Source organism: Vulpes lagopus, chromosome 19 (assembly GCF_018345385.1).
Source record: "Vulpes lagopus strain Blue_001 chromosome 19, ASM1834538v1, whole genome shotgun sequence".
NCBI classification, from domain to species: Eukaryota; Metazoa; Chordata; class Mammalia; order Carnivora; family Canidae; genus Vulpes; species Vulpes lagopus.
The window spans coordinates 33,962,307-33,979,804 of NC_054842.1; the positions used below are offsets into that span (position 1 = coordinate 33,962,307).

At 40.0% G+C, this 17,498-nt stretch overlaps 1 protein-coding gene across 6 annotated transcripts in view; it reads left to right on the forward strand.

Annotated features, from left to right (window-relative positions):
* Positions 1-17,498, forward strand: part of SLC35G2 (solute carrier family 35 member G2) — a 64,350-nt gene that overhangs the window by 14,296 nt on the left and 32,556 nt on the right. Inside the window, exon 1 of one of the 6 annotated variants that reach the window (XM_041733654.1) lies at positions 8,229-8,518. The exons of 1 other annotated variant lie outside the window; for it this stretch is intronic. The gene's annotated coding sequence lies outside the window, so the exon portion shown is untranslated. 4 more of the 6 variants (XM_041733655.1, XM_041733656.1, XM_041733658.1 and 1 more) reach the window with 4 other exon arrangements.

Here is a 17,498-nt window from a genome sequence, read left to right on the forward strand (position 1 = left end):
AGAGGGCTGGTGGTTTCGACATTCAGTATGTAACCATCCATATCCTCCTGTTTCCCGTATGGATTTCCCTAAGCTCAGTTGTGCCCAATTCTGCCAGTGGTGATATTCAGATTTTCCTTCTCCAAAGAACATTCCTCATCACTCTCAGAAGGAAGGCCTCCAGCCTCCCACTAGGGGTGGACAGAGGGTAGTTTCCCTGCTGTGTGGATCAGAAGGGGCATCTGAAGAACTAACAGCTTCTTTAAAAAAAAAAAAGATTTTATTTATTTATTTGAGAGCATGAGAGAGCGCACACAAGAAAGCATGAGCAGGTGGGGAGGGGCAGAGAGAGAGGGCAAAGCAGACTCCTCACTCAGCAGGGCACCCAACTCGGGGCTCCAGCCCAGGGCTCCAGGATCATGACCTAAGCCAAAGGCAGATGCTTCACTGACTGAGCCAACCAGGTACCCCAATTAAGATGTTTCTGTTTTGCATTAAAAAATATTTTGTTCAATAAATACCTGTTGAGTAGCAGGTCAAATCAGATCTAGTAGACATCAGTGGTAGTGGACATTGATGTCTCTGGTCACTTAACACACATTCCCTCTTTTCTTGGTAATAGTATCTAACATTGATTCCCATGGTCCACAGGCTTCAGGGGAACCTGACAGTATCCCTTTTCTGGTTTAAGAATGAGATATAGGATATGTGATATGGTGTTTTTTTTTTTTTAAGATTTATCTATCTATTCATGATAGACATAGAGAGAGAAGAAAAAGAGAGAGAGAGAGAGAGAGAGAGAGAGAGTGGCAGAGACACAGGAGGAGGGAGAAGCAGGCTCCATGCAGGCTCCATGCTCGATCCGGGACTCCAGGATTGCGCCCTGGGCCAAAGGCCCAGGCGCCAAACCACCGAGCCACCCAGGGATCCCCTGGTGTTTATCTTAAGCTAATAAACACAGGTCCAACCAGACTAAGATCAGGACTTTGGTTCAACAAGTTGGAGAGGGAAAGTACTCTTCCTCTCTTCACACGAACAGGGAAGCATATGGATTCCAGAGTCTCTGCTGGTCATCTTGAAACTGCAGGGGGAAGAAGCCTGTCAAAAGTAGAGTCAGTGATGAAGTGGATTTGAGAAACAGTGAGAAACTGAGACTTGACCCCATTATTTCAGCATTTGGATTTAGCCTGGCCTAAAACTCCAGACTGTTCAGTTACATGAGCAATTATATTCCCTTATTGCCCAAATCACCTGTTTTACTTAATTTAAAAGAATATACCAAAATGCTTTTTTTTTTTTTTTTCATTTCTATGTATGTGACCTCTCTAGTCAATCAAAGGTATCTACCAACCATGAGGGCGGGGAGGATTAGGACTCCTAAAAAAAGGAATTCAATGAGAAAAGAAAAAAGAGAGTCAAAGTTCAATTTTCTACTTGAGTGCACAAAAGAGAAGAAAGAGAGAGAGTGGGAGTAAGCAGGCAGATTCTTGTATTGTGACTTTGACCTTCCTGGTAGAAATTCCAGTAAGGCTTTTATTTATTTTATTTTATTTATTTTATTTATTTATTTATTTATTTATTTTATTTTATTTTATTTATTTATTTTATTTATTTATTTTATTTTATTTATTTTTATTTATTTATTTTTTCCAGTAAGGCTTTTAAATAGATGTGGAGAAAGCTGAAAGTAAGAGGGGGCTTGGGTTCTATACCAATTTCAAAATATGGGAGCAGAAAGCTTTACTGGGTGGCTCTGAACAACATAGGATGGCAAAAGCGGAATGAAATCCAAATGCAGTGTGACATAGACAAGATAGGCAGAGAACTAAGGCAGAGAACTAAGTTGACACTTGTGACTCTACTGATACTCCTGTATGGAATGGAAGGGATGCAGAGGTTCCTGCAAGCACTGTGAGGGATACAGAAAGTAGCTGATGGTGCTAGTTGGTCTGGCTAGAGCATTGTCATGGTGGTGGCAAAGTAGCCTTGTGGCCAAAAGCATCAGGCAAATCACCTAGACTGTGGTGATCCACAGTGGGGATCACCCACTGTGGGGATCCACAGTGCCTGTGAGAACCAACTAAGGCTGGAAATAATCTTTCCTATTGCATCTGCTTGTTCTCCCTATTGGCGATTTCTCCCGTGATTTTTAATTTTTTGTTTGGCATTAAGTATAGTCACATTATTGTGCAACCACCAATGGTCCAATTCCAGAACTTCTTATCTTCCCCAACTGAAATTCTGTACCCTTTAAATATTAAGTCCTCATTCACCCACCCACCCAGCCTTGGTATGGCCATTCTATTTTCAGTCTCTACAAATTGACTACTCTAGATACCTCATGTAAGTAGATTTATACAATGTTTATCTTTTGTGACTCATTTATTTTACTTAGCCTAGGGCCCTTAGGGCTCATCTATGCTGTAGCAAGAGTCAGAATTTCCTTCCCTTTAAAGGCTGAGCAATATTCTATTATATGTATATACCATATTTTGTTTATCCGTTCATCTGTCACTGCACATTTGGATTGCTTCTACATTTTGGCTATTGTGAATAGTACTGCTATAAACATGGGTGTACAAATATTTGTTCAAGTTCCTGCTTTCATTTCTTTTGGGTATGTACCCAGAAGTAGAATTGCTGAATCATATGGTAGTTCTATTTTTAATCTTTTGGGTAATTGCCACACTGTTTTCCATAGTGGGTTTTCCACTTTACATTCCTACCAGCAATGCACAAGGGTTCCAATTTCTACACATCCTTGTCAACACTTGCTATTTTCTGTTTTTCTTTTTTTTATGATAACTAATAGATATGAAGTGGTACCTCATCGTGGTTTTGATTTGCATTTCCCAATGACTAGTGATTTTGAACATTTTTTCATGTATAAATTAGCCATTTGTATATCTTCTTTGAAAAAAATGTTTACCCAAGCCTTTTGATAATTTTTGATCAGTTTTTTATTTTGTTGTTGAGTTAAAAACACTTATCAGACATATGATCTGCAAATACTTCCTCCCATTCCATGAGTTGTCTTGGTTCACTCTGTTGATAGGTTCTTTTGATGCACAAAAGACATTTAATTTTGACTTGTTTCTTTGGTCAGCCAAGAAATCATTGCCAAATCATATGTGATCAGGCTTTTGCCCTATGTTTACTTCTAAGAGCTTTGGCCCTTACATTTAGGTCTTTGACCAATTTTGAGTTAATTTTTGTATATGGTGTAATGCCATTTGTTTGCATGTGGATATCCATGTTGTTTTCTCAACATCATTTGTTAAAAAGATTATCCTAAAAAATAAATAAATAAAAAAAAATAAAAAAATAAAAAGATTATCCTTTCCTCATTGCATGGTCTTGGTACATTTCTCTTGACTGTATATCTAAGAGTTTATTTCTGGGCTCTATTCTATTCTATTAGTCTATAGGTCTCTCTTATGTTACTACTACACTATTTTGATTACTGCAGCTTTTTAAAGATTTTTATTTATTCATGAGAGACACACAGAGACAGACAGAGACATAGGCAGAGGGAGAAGCATGCTTCCCGTGGGGACTCCATCCCAGGACCCTGGGATCATGCCCTGAGCCAAAGGCAGATGCTCAATCACTGAGCCACCCAGGGGTCCTGATTACTTTACCTTTGTGGTAAGTTTTTAAATTAGGATACAAAAGACCTCAAATTTTGTTCTTCATTTTCTTTTTTTAAAGATTTTATTTATTCATAAGAGACACAGATAGAGAGAGGCAGAGACATAGGCAGTGGGAGAAGCAGGCTCCATGCAGGGAGCCTGATGGAGGACTTGATCCTGGGACTCCTGAGCCAAAGGCAGACACTCAACCGCTGAGCCACCCAGGTGTCCCTGTTCTTCATTTTCAAGATTGTTTTGGTTATTTAGGATCCCTTAAGTTTCCACATGAATTTCAGGATAGATTATTCTATTTTTGCAAAAACATCATTGGGATTTTGATAGGGGTTGCATTCAATTTGTAGATCACTTTGGGTTGTATTGACATCTTAGTAAATTTAAGTCTTTTAGTCCATCAACATAGGATATCTTTCCATTTGTGTCTTTCTTTCAGCAATATTTTATAATTTTCAGTGTATAAGGTTTTTGTGTCTGTTAAGTTTACTCTTAAGTATTTTATTCTTTTTGAAACTATTGTAAATAGAATTTTTTAAATTTCCCTTTTAAATAGTTTATTATTACTATATAGAAATGCAACTGATTTTTTAAAAATTTTTATTTATTCATGAGAGACACACAGAGAGAGGCAGAGACATAGGCAGAGGAAGAAGCAGGCTCCCTGTGGGGATCCAGATGCAGGACTCCATCCTAGAACCCTGGGATCATGAGCCTGAGCCGAAGGCAGACACTCAACCACTGAGCCACCCAGGCCTTCCAAATGCAACTGATTTTTATTTTTTAAATTTATTTTTAAAAAGATTTCATTTATTCATGAGAGATACACACACACACACACACACACAGAGAGAGAGAGAGAGAGAGAGAGAGAGAGGCAGAGACACAGGCAGAGAGAGAAGCAGGCTCCAGGCAGGGAGCCTGATGTGGGACTCGATCCCGGGTCTCCAGGATCACGCGCTGGGCCAAAGGCAGGCACTAAACCGCTGAGCCACCAGGTTGCCCACAACTGATTTTTAAACAGTGGTTTTGTAGTCTTCAATTTTGCTGAATTCATTTATCAGTTCTGTCAGTTTTCTTTGGTAGAGCATTTAGGGTTTTATACATATAAACTCAGGTCTGTGAACAGAGTTCATTTTACTTCTTCCTTTCTAGTTTGGACACTGTTTTTCTTGCCTAATTGCTCTGGCTAAAATTTGTAGTATTATGTTGAATAGAAGTGATGACAGTGGCCATTCTTGTCTTATTCCTGAGGAAAAGCTTTCAATCTTTCACTGTTGAATATAATGTTAACTATGGGTTTTTCATATATGACCCTTATTTTGTTGAGATTGTTTCCTCCTATTCCTAGTTTGTTGGGTGTTTCTTTTTAATTATGAATGTTTTTGCATTTTTAATTTTGTACATAATTTGGAGACTAAGGCAAGTACTTATATTTTGTGATAGCAAGTTGCCTCACTTATTTATTTCAAATTTGTGGTTACATGCCAGCTACCTGAGGCTGATAAAAGTCTGAATGCGCCTGAAATGGGGTGTTGCTGTATGCCTTCCGGTATGGGTATACAAACCAAATCTTAGTTGTTTAGGCCAAAGTGCTACAAGTACTGAACTTTGTGTCCAGTTATAAAAGTGAAGTTGTAGTGGTGGTAATAGGAGAAGCAAGTATTTCCACAATGGTAATCAGAAACTCTAGTAACTTCTTTGGGCTTTGAAGGATCTGAATTGTTTTCTGGGACTAGAAAAGGGGCCTGTTTACTTAAATAAAGGTTGTGTGTATATAGAAAGTCAGAACAAAATATATTTAAAAAATCTTTTCTGGTACTTCTTTCTATAAGAACAGCAAGACATTTCACTTTATTTTTTAGATTGAAAGAACATTTCAGCTGCTTTGCTGTTTCTGTCAACATGTCATTTTCAAAAGAAGCACTTGTCTAGTATAAAAAATTTGAAAAATATGATAAATCTTAACTGAAGTTTGAGAGATATGTATACATGTCCTTTTTTCACCTGTCCATCACTACATGATTTCTTCTGATAATAGAACCTTGATTTTCCTTTGAAGAATGAGCTCTTCTCCATTCTTTGTTCCCAGACTAAGGAATATGGTTAAGTATATAATCCAGAATTTGTTAATGAGACATAATCCCAAGATTTTATTGGAACTACCTAGAAGTAGATGCTCCATTTCTACTGGAATGGTCAGCTGTAAGGATGACATAAATTGAACACTGGGGAAAGGTGGGAAGGTGGGAAGAAATCACTAAATATCTTTGAAATCAAAGTGAAGAGAGGCCATATCCTGATGACATTGTTTGTACTCTGAATCCAGCCATACCTGAAACCCAGATATGGATTTTTCAATTATTAAGCTACAAATATTCCTTTTCTTATGTCAGTTTTATTTTGAGGTTTTGACACTTGCAAGAAAAATCTCTCAATGCACAAAAGAATTTTGTTCATTACATATAACAAAACATCTAAAAATCCTTTCCCCTGTTTCTCAATATCTATGTCATCAGAATGGTAGCTGTGCTAACTCCCTAGTCTTACTCTTTCAAATCTCTCAGAAACCTTCTCTCTTAAACTTGGCTCACTCTACATCTTTGTTTTTCTCACTTTCAGACTCAAAACGTTTCTTACCCTCCCCCACTTCTTCCAAGAGAAACATAAAATCTAGCTGAGTTTTGTAGATAAGTCTAGCCTTCTGAGGCTCCTGTGCTTCTGTACCTCTTCTTATCTAGATCAGTGCAATTAATGCCCAGGCTGCTTTCTGAACAACAAAGCAGTTTTTCTCTTCAAAAGGGTGAGAGGCTGAAAATACATGTTAGATTTTTCTGTTCTGGTGTTATTTGTATTCAGCACAAATAGTGTGTTTGCTTGGATATTAATTCTGTTTGCAAACAGCTACCCCTGGGGTTCCTTTTGGGTAAGTTTTGCCACAATAGTGCCTTGTTTTGTTGTGTGTGTGTGTGTGTGTGTGTGTGTGTGTGTTGCAGGAGAGTGGAGAAAGAGACTAGTTAAACCAATATGTTTTTTTTGTTTTTTTTTTTTTTACAAGCCATAGAAATGGTCAGGTCCTGGATTTAGACCAAGGTGATATGGAATGCTAGGGGAATGTAATAACTATTACTCTATTGCCTTTTATATCCCCCCACTTTGGGAACATTCTTTGGGTTTTCTTCAGAAACAGCCAGACCCTCATCAACAGCTGCTTTACTCAGCAACTCTTTCATAAACACATTTTTTAGACACTGTGTCCAGGACTCTTTTAAGTATCCTAAGATATTGACTCATTCAAAATCACCCCAGCTGTAGTTGGAGAGCACCAGCACTTGTTCCATAAAGATCTAGATTGTTTCTTCACTATCAAGAGGCATCCAAAAGTTCTATTATACTGGACACTCAGATGATCTCCAGTTTCTTTGTGAATACATCAGTTATGAGTGGTCTGAATTCCTTTCTTGAGTCTATTCAAACTGTCCTTGGTGCCCTCACACTGGAGGATCCATTGAGGAGACCATCTAGTATGATGGTTGCCTAGCACCCAAGGAATTGTCATGATGACTCTGGGAGACATCTCACCCTTTTAAAACCCCATTTTTCTTTTACATTTTTTTTGTTTTGTTTTCTCATGAATTTTCCCAATCACTGTGAAGTAAAATCTATTATAGTGTGCTGGAATGGTAGGCAAAAGATGGTGGGGAAAAGATGTTGTGGCACACCCAGGGATAGTTGAGAATTTAAGGGACTTTTTAAAAGGTGTGGGAAGGGTTAAAGGAAACTTTTGTGATCCATTACAGCCCCATTCCTGAAGGGGCAAGGGCAGTGAATGGTACAGAACCAGAGAGAACTGTAGGAGAGGGCTGCAGGATTGGAGTAATGGCTGTCAGATAAAGAGCATAGCCACTGCTAACAGAGTGGCCCTCGGTGGGCGTCGGGGGAGGTCTTGAATGCTATCCTGCCTTGTGATGTCCTGCAGATGCCTCCCATTGGCCAAAACCAAGTGAAAGTCATAGAACAACTGATGGAGTCCATTAAGATCAGCCCTGAGTCACAGAGGAAGGTGTAGAGTGGATCTGGAGAGACAGAGGAAAACCCAGCAGTCCCGTTCTATCTTTTCCCACAGCTAGCACCTTGGTTCAGGCCTCACTCTTTCTTGCCTGGCCTAGGAAAGTAATAGCCTTCCTGTCTGTCCTCTTGACCCATCTAGACCGTTGCTTTTATGATCCAGTCTGTTTCCAAGAGACTATATTCATTCAGCAGGGGATTAGGGTCTGTAAACCTGAGTCCAGGACCCAGCTCTGCAATGTCAAGACCCTTCCATCAGACACTTTCATCGGTAAAATGCCAGGTGGACTTGGGGATGCCCAAAGCCCTTGGCCGACCACGATTTACGAATGCTAAACATATTTTAAATATCGAGGCATCGACCTGCGACTTTACACAAGAACAGACCGTTTGAAATGGACTGAGGCTGCCTCCCTGCCCCCTTCCAGAAGCCCACGTCACCCTGGCTGACAGCTCATTGCCTCAATCCTGCTGTCTGCAGGGGCGGAGGCTGCAGGGGTCCCGGGCAGGCAGTCTCCCGGCGCCTCGGGCCCTCTCCTGGCGCGGGTAGGGGGCACTGGCTCAGCTCGGGCGCACGTCCCGGGGTCCCCAGCGGTCTTCCAGGCTGGCCGGGGCAGCGTTGGGGGGCGGGCAGCAGGAGGCGCAGGCGCAGTGTCCGCGCCCGCGGCGCCCCCTCCACGCCCCGCCTGGCGCCTCGGCAGCCCTGGCCGCCAATTCCCCGGCGAAGCCCACGGCGGCCACGATCCGCTTAACGGCTGGACCCGGCGCGTGGCGGCGAGCCTTCCCGGCCAGAGGGTCCCGCGCACCTTCCTCGCGGTGACACACAGGTAACCGGGCCCCGGGTCAGGCGGCCGCGGCAGATTGGCACCAGGACTCCGCCTGCCAGGCCGCCCCGCCCGAAAGGAGCGAGAGCGGACCCCGAACCCCACGCACCCACTTCTAGCTGTGGCACCTAAGGGGCAGAGCCCCTTTTTGGGGGGTTGGGCGGGGCCTGAGGCGAAGCACCCCGCCCCCTTCACCAGCCTTCGTCGCGGGTGGGGGTGTGGATCTGCTGGACGTCAGCAGCGCCGCGGTCCCCGCCGTTCCCTGCACGGGTTTCTCGGAGAACCGGGGCACTGGCCGCAGGGTGAGCATCGACCAGGGCCCCTGCGCCCCGGGCTTCTGCCGCCCTAGCACCCGTGGGCCCTTCCGCAGTCTCCACAAGAAAGGCTGGGGCGTTGCTTGCCTCTGGCCCGGAGCTACCTAAACGAGCGTGAGTCCTGCGGCATCAGGAGACGGCTTTACATCCAAACTTTAAAGATTGCTGGATGGTTTTAGAAACGTGGCCAAGAATTGGTATTCTTCTTCTCTTACGTCTGTGACTCTTGTAAGCCGGTCTATCTGGGTTGAGGTTTTCATGGAGAATCAATGGTTTGTAGAAATGTGCCCCCCGCCCCCCACGCCCCGGCCCGAAAGGCGAGGGCAGGGAAGAGTGGAGAAGGGCGGGCTACGGCCATGTGTGCTGGCTGGAGGCGCAAGGCAAGTCCGCTCAGCTTCCCCGGGCCTGGGGACGGAGACACGAGCCCTCTCTGATCGGTCTCTGGGCGCGGAAGAATTTCTACACTGCGTGCGCCCCTTTGGCCTCCTTTAAGAGGAGGAAAGGGATGGAAGAAGGGTCGCGCGGGCCAGCGGGAAGGAGACTCGTGTTGGGGTGAGCGGGGCCCTGCATCTCCGTCCAGGCTTCCGCCGGCTTGGCGAAGAGCGGGATGGAAGGATCGCACCCAGTTAACGACGGAGGGTCCCGAGATAGTGACGCACTGCGTGGAGAGGGCTGGGGCGGCTGGAGAGAGGCAATTTCCGAGGGCAGTTCCGCCTTAAATAGCTTTGATTGGGGTTGTCGGTGTCCTTGGTGCTGACGTAAGTGCCTCGAGCTCTTTCCGAGGCTCACTTACGGGGCTGGGGCCTGCCCCCGCCCTTCTACTCTGCACCTTTGCCAAACATATCCCATGTCCATAGCAGGTGCCAGAGTGGAGCCTGTCAGATACTGAAGCCCTTTGTAGATGGGTTAGATGCTGGCTTCCTGAAGATAAGGTAAAGGCAAATGTAGCTCCCTTTGGGGGTGGAAATAAAGCATATGTATAACAGGTTTGATTACCTACATGAAAGTACTCATGGTAACAAACATGAACTCTCACGTATGCATCTGTAGGATACGTGTATGTGTATATGCACACAAATATAAGGTACATGCAAATACACTCATCCATTTTCAACACCATCATGTGCTACAAGTTATACTTTTTTTCTAGAGCCTTTTTGTAATCCATCTTTTTATCTTGACACCTCTGGTCTTTCTGAACCATGCTGAACCATTAATTTTCACAACTATCTGTTCCAAAGTCACAGAGCCTGTGGATTAAAGTGTTTAGTATTATGCTGAGCAATTGTTTGTACATATTTTAATTCCAAAGATAGTTTAGATAAAGGTAAAATTTATATTGAAAAAAATGTATTTTTTTAAAAAAAGCTTTTATTTATTTATTTGAGAGAGAGAGAGAAAGAAAGAGTGAAAAAAAAAAAAAGAAAGAAGGAGTGAGTGTGAGAGACAGGAATGGGTGGGTGGGGAGAGACAGAAGGGGAGGGAGAAACAGACAACCTGCTGAGGCTGAGCCTGATCCCCAAACCCTAGGATCGTGACCTGAGGGGAAGTTAGATGCTTAATCCACTGAGCCATCCAGGCATGGGGATAAAAAAAAAATGTTCTTGAAGTTTAAACAGAAAGAATTAATGAAAAATTTTATAGAGAACAATATCTAGATAACAATCTTGTAGAAAATTATAATCTTAAGATTATTTTATTTTTAAGCTTTATGGTATTTTGTGTTGTATAGAAATTTTTGATTTTTATATGGTCAAATATATATTTTTTTCTTTAACTTCTGGCACTTATATCAGTATTTTACCTCTCTATATTAAGAGATAATCTGCCATATTTTATGGTTTTATGAAAGATTATATTTTATATAGTAGGTTATACTCCCATCTTCCTTTTTAGTAAACTCATTGCTAGATGTAAAATTCCATTGAAGATTGCTTTGTAAGAAGTAGTTATTTTTAACTCATATTTACAGAGGTTTTTCCTCTATGAGAGGTAACATGTTACTCAGTTTGAACCCTTTAACATGGTGTATTTAATTTCTAAATACTTAAAGTTTTTTTCCTGGGATGCCTGGGTGGCTCAGTGGTTGAGCATCTGCCTTTGGCCCAGGGTATGATACTGGGGTTCTGGGATCAAGTCCCGCATCTGGCTCCCTGCGAGAAGTCTGCTTCTCCCTCTGTATATGTCTCTGTGTTTCTCATGAATAGACAAATAAAATCTTTTAAAAAAATAAAGTGTTTTTTCTTAAAATGCTGTTTAGTCTGTAGCATTTTAAAACTGTTAGTGTGTAATCTTTTTAAAAAGAAACAATTCTTTTGTAGAGTATTTCTTTTGTGTAAGAAAGAAAATATGACAAAGTCTACTTTTTAGCCAAATTAGGAGTTCATGTCATTGAAGTTCATAAGAATGTGCACATTTAAGGTTGAAGTTCATAAGAATGTGCACACATAAGATTGAATACCTTAAAGAGAACAAAAAAACCCCATATACTACTTTTTTGTATCCATTATGGATCAAAATAACTTTTTCCAAAAAATAAAAGAATAGTTATTGGGGCATTGATGAGCTATTCTATACTATTTTCTTCCTGGGGTTTAAAAACATTTTTAAACAACCAAATGGAAATAATTTTATTGTTTTTAGATGATAAATTCTAAAATACAGCTGATTATAAAAAATGGGATCAACGCCAATGTAGAAAATAAAGCCCTCTAGTAGGCCACTCTTCATAGGTAATCATAAATATTAGATTGGAATAAAGACTTCCAATTTGGAAGTCTGGGTGGTTCAGTCAAGTAAGTGTCTCCCTTCAGTTTAGGTCATGATCTCCAGGTCCTGGGATTGAGCAATACCTGGGACTCCCTCCTCAGTGGGGAAACCACTTATCCTTCTCCCTCTGTGCACCTCCCTCACTTGTGCATGCTCTCTTTCATATAAATAAATACAATAGAAAAGACTGCCAGATTATTAAATTCATAAGTAAAGATACATTTCATTGAATGTAAGATGTTGTCAATTGTAAGATACATTTTAATTTTAGAAATGTGAAAAAATATGCACTTTAAGTTTGGTGTATAGAATATTGTATCTATTTTTCTGTTATTTTTCCACACAAGATATAGATATCATCCCATCTGATACATGGAAGTATTGAATTAATCAATATCACATTTAAGTACAGGCTCATTACAACTTTTGGATAATCAAAACAATGCCGTATGGAATATTATTTTAATATACCTCTTCGTAATGGTATTGTTTCCTTAGAATAAAGTCCTAAATAAAATTGATAGGTTAGGGAGAATGCACACTTTGCATTTTGGTGCATGATGTCTGTTCTCCAAAATTCCTGTAAAAATCAGCCTTGCAAAAAATAGTGCATGTTGTTCTAGATTCTTCATTTGTGCTAGACATAATAAGCCTTTTCCATTTTCCTCACTCTTAAGAGGCAAGACAAATATCTCATTCTTTTATATTCTTGTGTCTGTGGCTTTTATAGAAATTCTGCATCTTTCCATATGTCTATTGAATATTTGTATTTCTTTTTTTTGTGAACTACCTATTCATGGCCTTTGCCCAATTTGAGTTTTTAAGAGCCCATTTTAAAAAATATTTTATAAATTTATTTTTTATTGGTGTTCAATTTGCCAACATATAGAATAACACCCAGTGCTCATCCCATCAAGTGCCCCCCTCAGTGCCCGTCACCCAGTCACCCCCACCCTCTGTCCACCTCCTCTTCCACCACCACTAGTTCGTTTCTGAGTTAGGTGTCTCTCATGTTCTGTCTCCCTCCCTGATATTTCCCACTCATTCTTTCTCCTTTAGAATTGTGGGAATATTATTATCACAACTCTATGTTTTAAGAGCCCATTTTATATTTTATATTGACCCTTTGTAGCTATTGTTGTTTTTAGTCACTTAAATTTTTTTATGGTTTCTTTCTTAGTATAAAAGGTTTAAATTTTCATGGAGTCAAATCTGTCCATCTTTTCTTTGTGATTTTTCACCTTGATGTTACACTTAGAACACTACCTTAGTTTCTTATCCCAATATCATAAAAATATTCTCTAGTGAAAGAGCACAATTAAGTTTACTAAGGAGAGCTTAGAACCATGCTGTATTTAGATAGTCACCAATTCTGCTTCTAATAGGATCTAATGGGTTTTGTCTGTTTGTGTTGGTAGATCTATCAATCAGCTCCAGCGGGAGGTGGGTAGTTCTAAGTAGAGGGGCTGAAGGAACTGAAGAGGGACAATGATCACACTGCTTTCATTTAATTAATACGTCTAACATTTTTGTTTTACCTATTAGAAATGGAAGTTAGTGAATTCATTATAAGAGAAAATAGTATTGGGGAGAGAGAGAGGGAGATTGAGTGATTAATCATACTTTTAAAATACTTTTATATAAATTAGTCTTTTCAAAGATACAAAATTAATGAGATACATAAAGATGTAAATAATCCAGTTATTAAATATAAGTTTGATTGGAGCTTGTAAAGTTAATTTTCACAATATTTTTAATTCAAAGCTGAATTCCCCACTACCTTTTAACTTGGACAGTGTTGCTATCCATGCTTCAGACCTACTAGCTAATCTCAGCAGTTTTTGATTTATCTAGAAATCTGACAGTTTTTGACTATCATGAGGATTAAACATCCCTCTCACTCCCAATTGTTAGATGCTTAAAGAGTCTTTGCTTCCTGGAGACCTAAGTAGAAATATAAGTTTCCAGCTTCGCAATGGAATTTGTTGGGAGGAAAAAGATGTTGGCGTTAATTATGCTCTAACCAGGCCTTTTTTCCTGAGCACTTTTAAACATTTCACTGGTGATGAGAGTCTTGTTTCATTTTCCTTACTGAGGCCACCTCATACTATGGATGGTGTTTCTTAAACACTTGGATAAATCATAGTTTCAGAATGTTATGGGTCACTATATCTTCTTTCTTACTTCATGTTTCTCCTGCATAATTTTGATTATAAAATCAGGCAAAGTACCCTTCTTATCACACACGTATTTTTTTCTGCCATTCTGCCCTTAGCAATAATTCTCCAAGTAACTAAAATGTTACATCAACAGTCACTGTCTGCTGGCCACTGTTTTGGGCGTAAGAGGGAGAATGATAGTCACTCCAGTATCTCTCCTTTCTTACTTTTCATCCATCTACCTTCTAGTCTAGAGACAGGTAATAGCCTCTACTTGATAGGAAATGTCAGAGATGACCTGAGGTCACAGAGGTTTTTTCTCCTGTGGACCAACTGTACATATATAATTTTAAAATTTTGGCTTGTATTACATTACCACAGGTTTAATAGTTTATTCATTCTTTCTCTTATAGTCATTGCAGTAATAGAATTATATATGACCAATGGGCATATATAATACTTTATGTGCACTTAACACTATTTGATAGTTATATAGGAACTCAATTCATATGCCTGTCATCTTTACTAAAGTTCATTTAATCATTTCCTGACTGTATCAAAATCGTTTGGTTTGTATGTCTTTCCTTTTATTTAAGACCTCAAAGTATTATAGCAGCTTTACTGAACTCTTATTTTAAGAACTTGATGAAGGAAAGTAGAAATATTAGGTAATCTCCCATTTATTTTGCCCTGGTCTCTGTGTAATTCTGGCTGAGCCATTGCTCTAAATAGGGGTGAGAATCCCAATGGTGAATAAGACTTCTGAAGCTGGTGGCGAACCAAAGCCAGATACTCACATTACTCCTTGGATTCCCTTAAATTAAGCTAGTTAGGAGGTAGAAGATAGAGTCAGGTTACAGAAGTGTGATAACCAAAGCTCAGGACCACAGCTAATTAGACCTAGAATTAGAGGTCTCTGGTTAAGAGGGTGACTGTCTCCAACCAAAGCAGGCCACCAGCTATGCCTGAGAACTTGCAGCATTTGTTGAATCCAGTATTGCCTTGAGGACTTGGGGATACCCAGGAAAAGATAAGGACATATCTCTACTCTTGGAGTGGTAACTTTATCAGGGGTTAGTGTTACACAACTCACAGTGATACCATATGCCAAGGACTGTAGCAGAGTCCTGTACAAAGTGTTCTTAAAGCCAGAGGAGGAACAGATTGTTCAGTGAGAGGCTTCTCCAAGTAAGTCACTAAGAACATTGTGAGGATGTGTTTGAGATTTGCCAGAAGTTTCTTTATGGAGTAGATGATGGCCTCAAGTTGGGCTGGAAGCTGAAGGTTTGGATTTGAAGCTTGGCTGCCATGTTTAGCACCTTTGTAAGCTTGGGCAAGTCACTGTACCTGGCTGAGTTTCACTTAATTTTTTTTTAAGAGCAAATAATATTAGTGCCTTCCTTGTTAGGGTTGTTGTGGGATTAAGTAAAACATTACGTGTAAAGCACTTGGTATAAGCCTAGTGTATAGTAGTCTAGTTTGTTTATTTTGCCTTTCTAGAGTTGCATGTAAATCACTCTGGACAAATGATTATTCGTTATATTGTCAGAGCTTTCAGGAGTAAATGCACTATATAAACTCTTGTGTCTTCTGAATCTATATAATTCCCCTAATTTGGAATTTTCTCTTTTAATGTAGCTTAAATTCCAGCCTTCTGCTTTTATAAATTTTCATACTCTCCACACACAAAATAGGCCTAGTCTCTATTTTTTTAAGATTTTATTTATTTATTCATGAGAGAGAGAGAGAAAAAGACAGAGAGAGAGAGGCAGAGACATAGGCAGAGGGAGAAGCAGGCTCCATGCAGGGAGCCTGACGTGGGACTCAATCCTGGGTCTCCAGGATCAGGCCCTGGGCTGAAGGCAGCGCTAAACCACCGAGCCACTTGGGCTGCCCCCCCTTGTCTCTTAATCACAGGAAACAAACTGAAGTTACTGGATGGGAGAAGGGTGGGGGCAGTGGGGTAACTATGTGATATACTACATGTTAATTAATTGAATTTAAATAAGAAAATAAAAACCAAAAAACCCTCAACAAAATAGGCCTAGTCTGGCATTGTCACGACTTTAGCTTTGTTCTTTAGTACTTTGATGTTAGAGCAAATGTATATTTAATTGTAAAATTTCCTTCCTTATTTAAAAAAATTTTTTAATTAAAAAAATTGTTTTAAAATCTCCTTCCTTTAATGTGTATAGAACTTGTGTCTGTTTTGTGGCACCATAGATTATTGCTCTCAAATGAACATGTATGTTACCTATTTATGTATTTATTTATTATTTGAGAGAGAAAGAGAGCGCGCATGCGCTCAAAGGGAGAGGGGCAAAGGGAGAGGGAGAGAGTCTTAAGCAGGCTCTGTGCTGAGTGCATGTACATTTTTTAAGAGAAAGCTTATGTCATCCTAATCTTATCTCTCATAATGTCTTAGATAGTACCTTCCACATGTTGGGCACTCAGTAAATATTGACTGAATGAAGGAACAAATGTGAATGCACGAGGCTGCCAGAATAGTTGGTGTGATCTTAGGCTACTCCCAAAGAAATAGAATCTCCTAAAGAGGAAAGATTATACAATCTAGTATATGGTCAGAGAAGAGTGGTTAAGATGGTGAGAAGACCGAAAACCAGGATTATGCATGGCATTATTGAAAAAAAAAAAAAAAGAGAGAGGTTTTCAGTATGGAGAACAAGAAACTCATATGGGGTGGAATAATTGAAAAAACAAAAAAGAGAAGGTTCTCAGTTTGGAGAAGAAAAAAACTCACAATGGGGGACCCTCAATGTGGAAGGTAGGAAATAGTTGTGATATTGAAATGTTGTTGGGGCACCTGGTAGCTCAGTGGATCAGCGTCTGCCTTTGGCTCAGGTCATGATCCCAGGGTCCTGGGATCAAGTCCCGCATCACGCTCTATGCAGGGAGCCTGCTTCTCCCTCTGCCTATGTCCCTGTCTCTCTCTTTGTGTGTCTCTCATGAATAAATTAAAAAAAAAAAAAAGAAATGTTGTCATGTGGAAGAGGGAATTAGTGATCCCAGAGGAAATACATAGGAACAGCCTCTAGAAATTATATGGAGAAAGATTCTGACAGAATGTTAAAAAATAATTTTTTAACAATCAGAATGACTCCCAGGTGGCTGCCTTGAGAAAAAGTAAGCTGTCATTGTAGGTGTTCAAACAGAATCAGTGCTATCCATTGGGGATGCTGTAGAGGTTATACAGATAGCTCCTGACTTAACAATGATTTGACTTATGACTTTTCAACTGTACAATGGTGCAAAAGCCATGTGCATTCAGTAGAAAGATACATCCAATTTTGAATTTTGATCTTTTCCCGAGCTAGCAATATGCAGTATAGTTTTCTCCCATGATGCTAGGCAGCAGCAATGAGCCATAGCTCCTGGTCAGCTACATGATCACTAGAGTGAACAACTGATAACTATTCTGTTTTTCATTTTCAATATAGTATTCAATAAGTTACATGAGATATTCAATACTTTATTATAAAATAGATTTTGTATTAAATGATTTTACCAAAACTGTAGGCTAACACAGGAACATTTAAGGTAGGCTAGGCTAAGCTATAATGTTTGGTAGGTTAGATGTATTAAGCACAGTTTTAGCTTACAATATTTTCAAACTATGATAGTTTTATTGGGATGTAACACCATCGTAAGTGCAGAAAGATGTAAGTTACCTGCAAAAGAATTGAAGTAGATGAAGTAGATGACTCCCAAAATCTTTTTCAA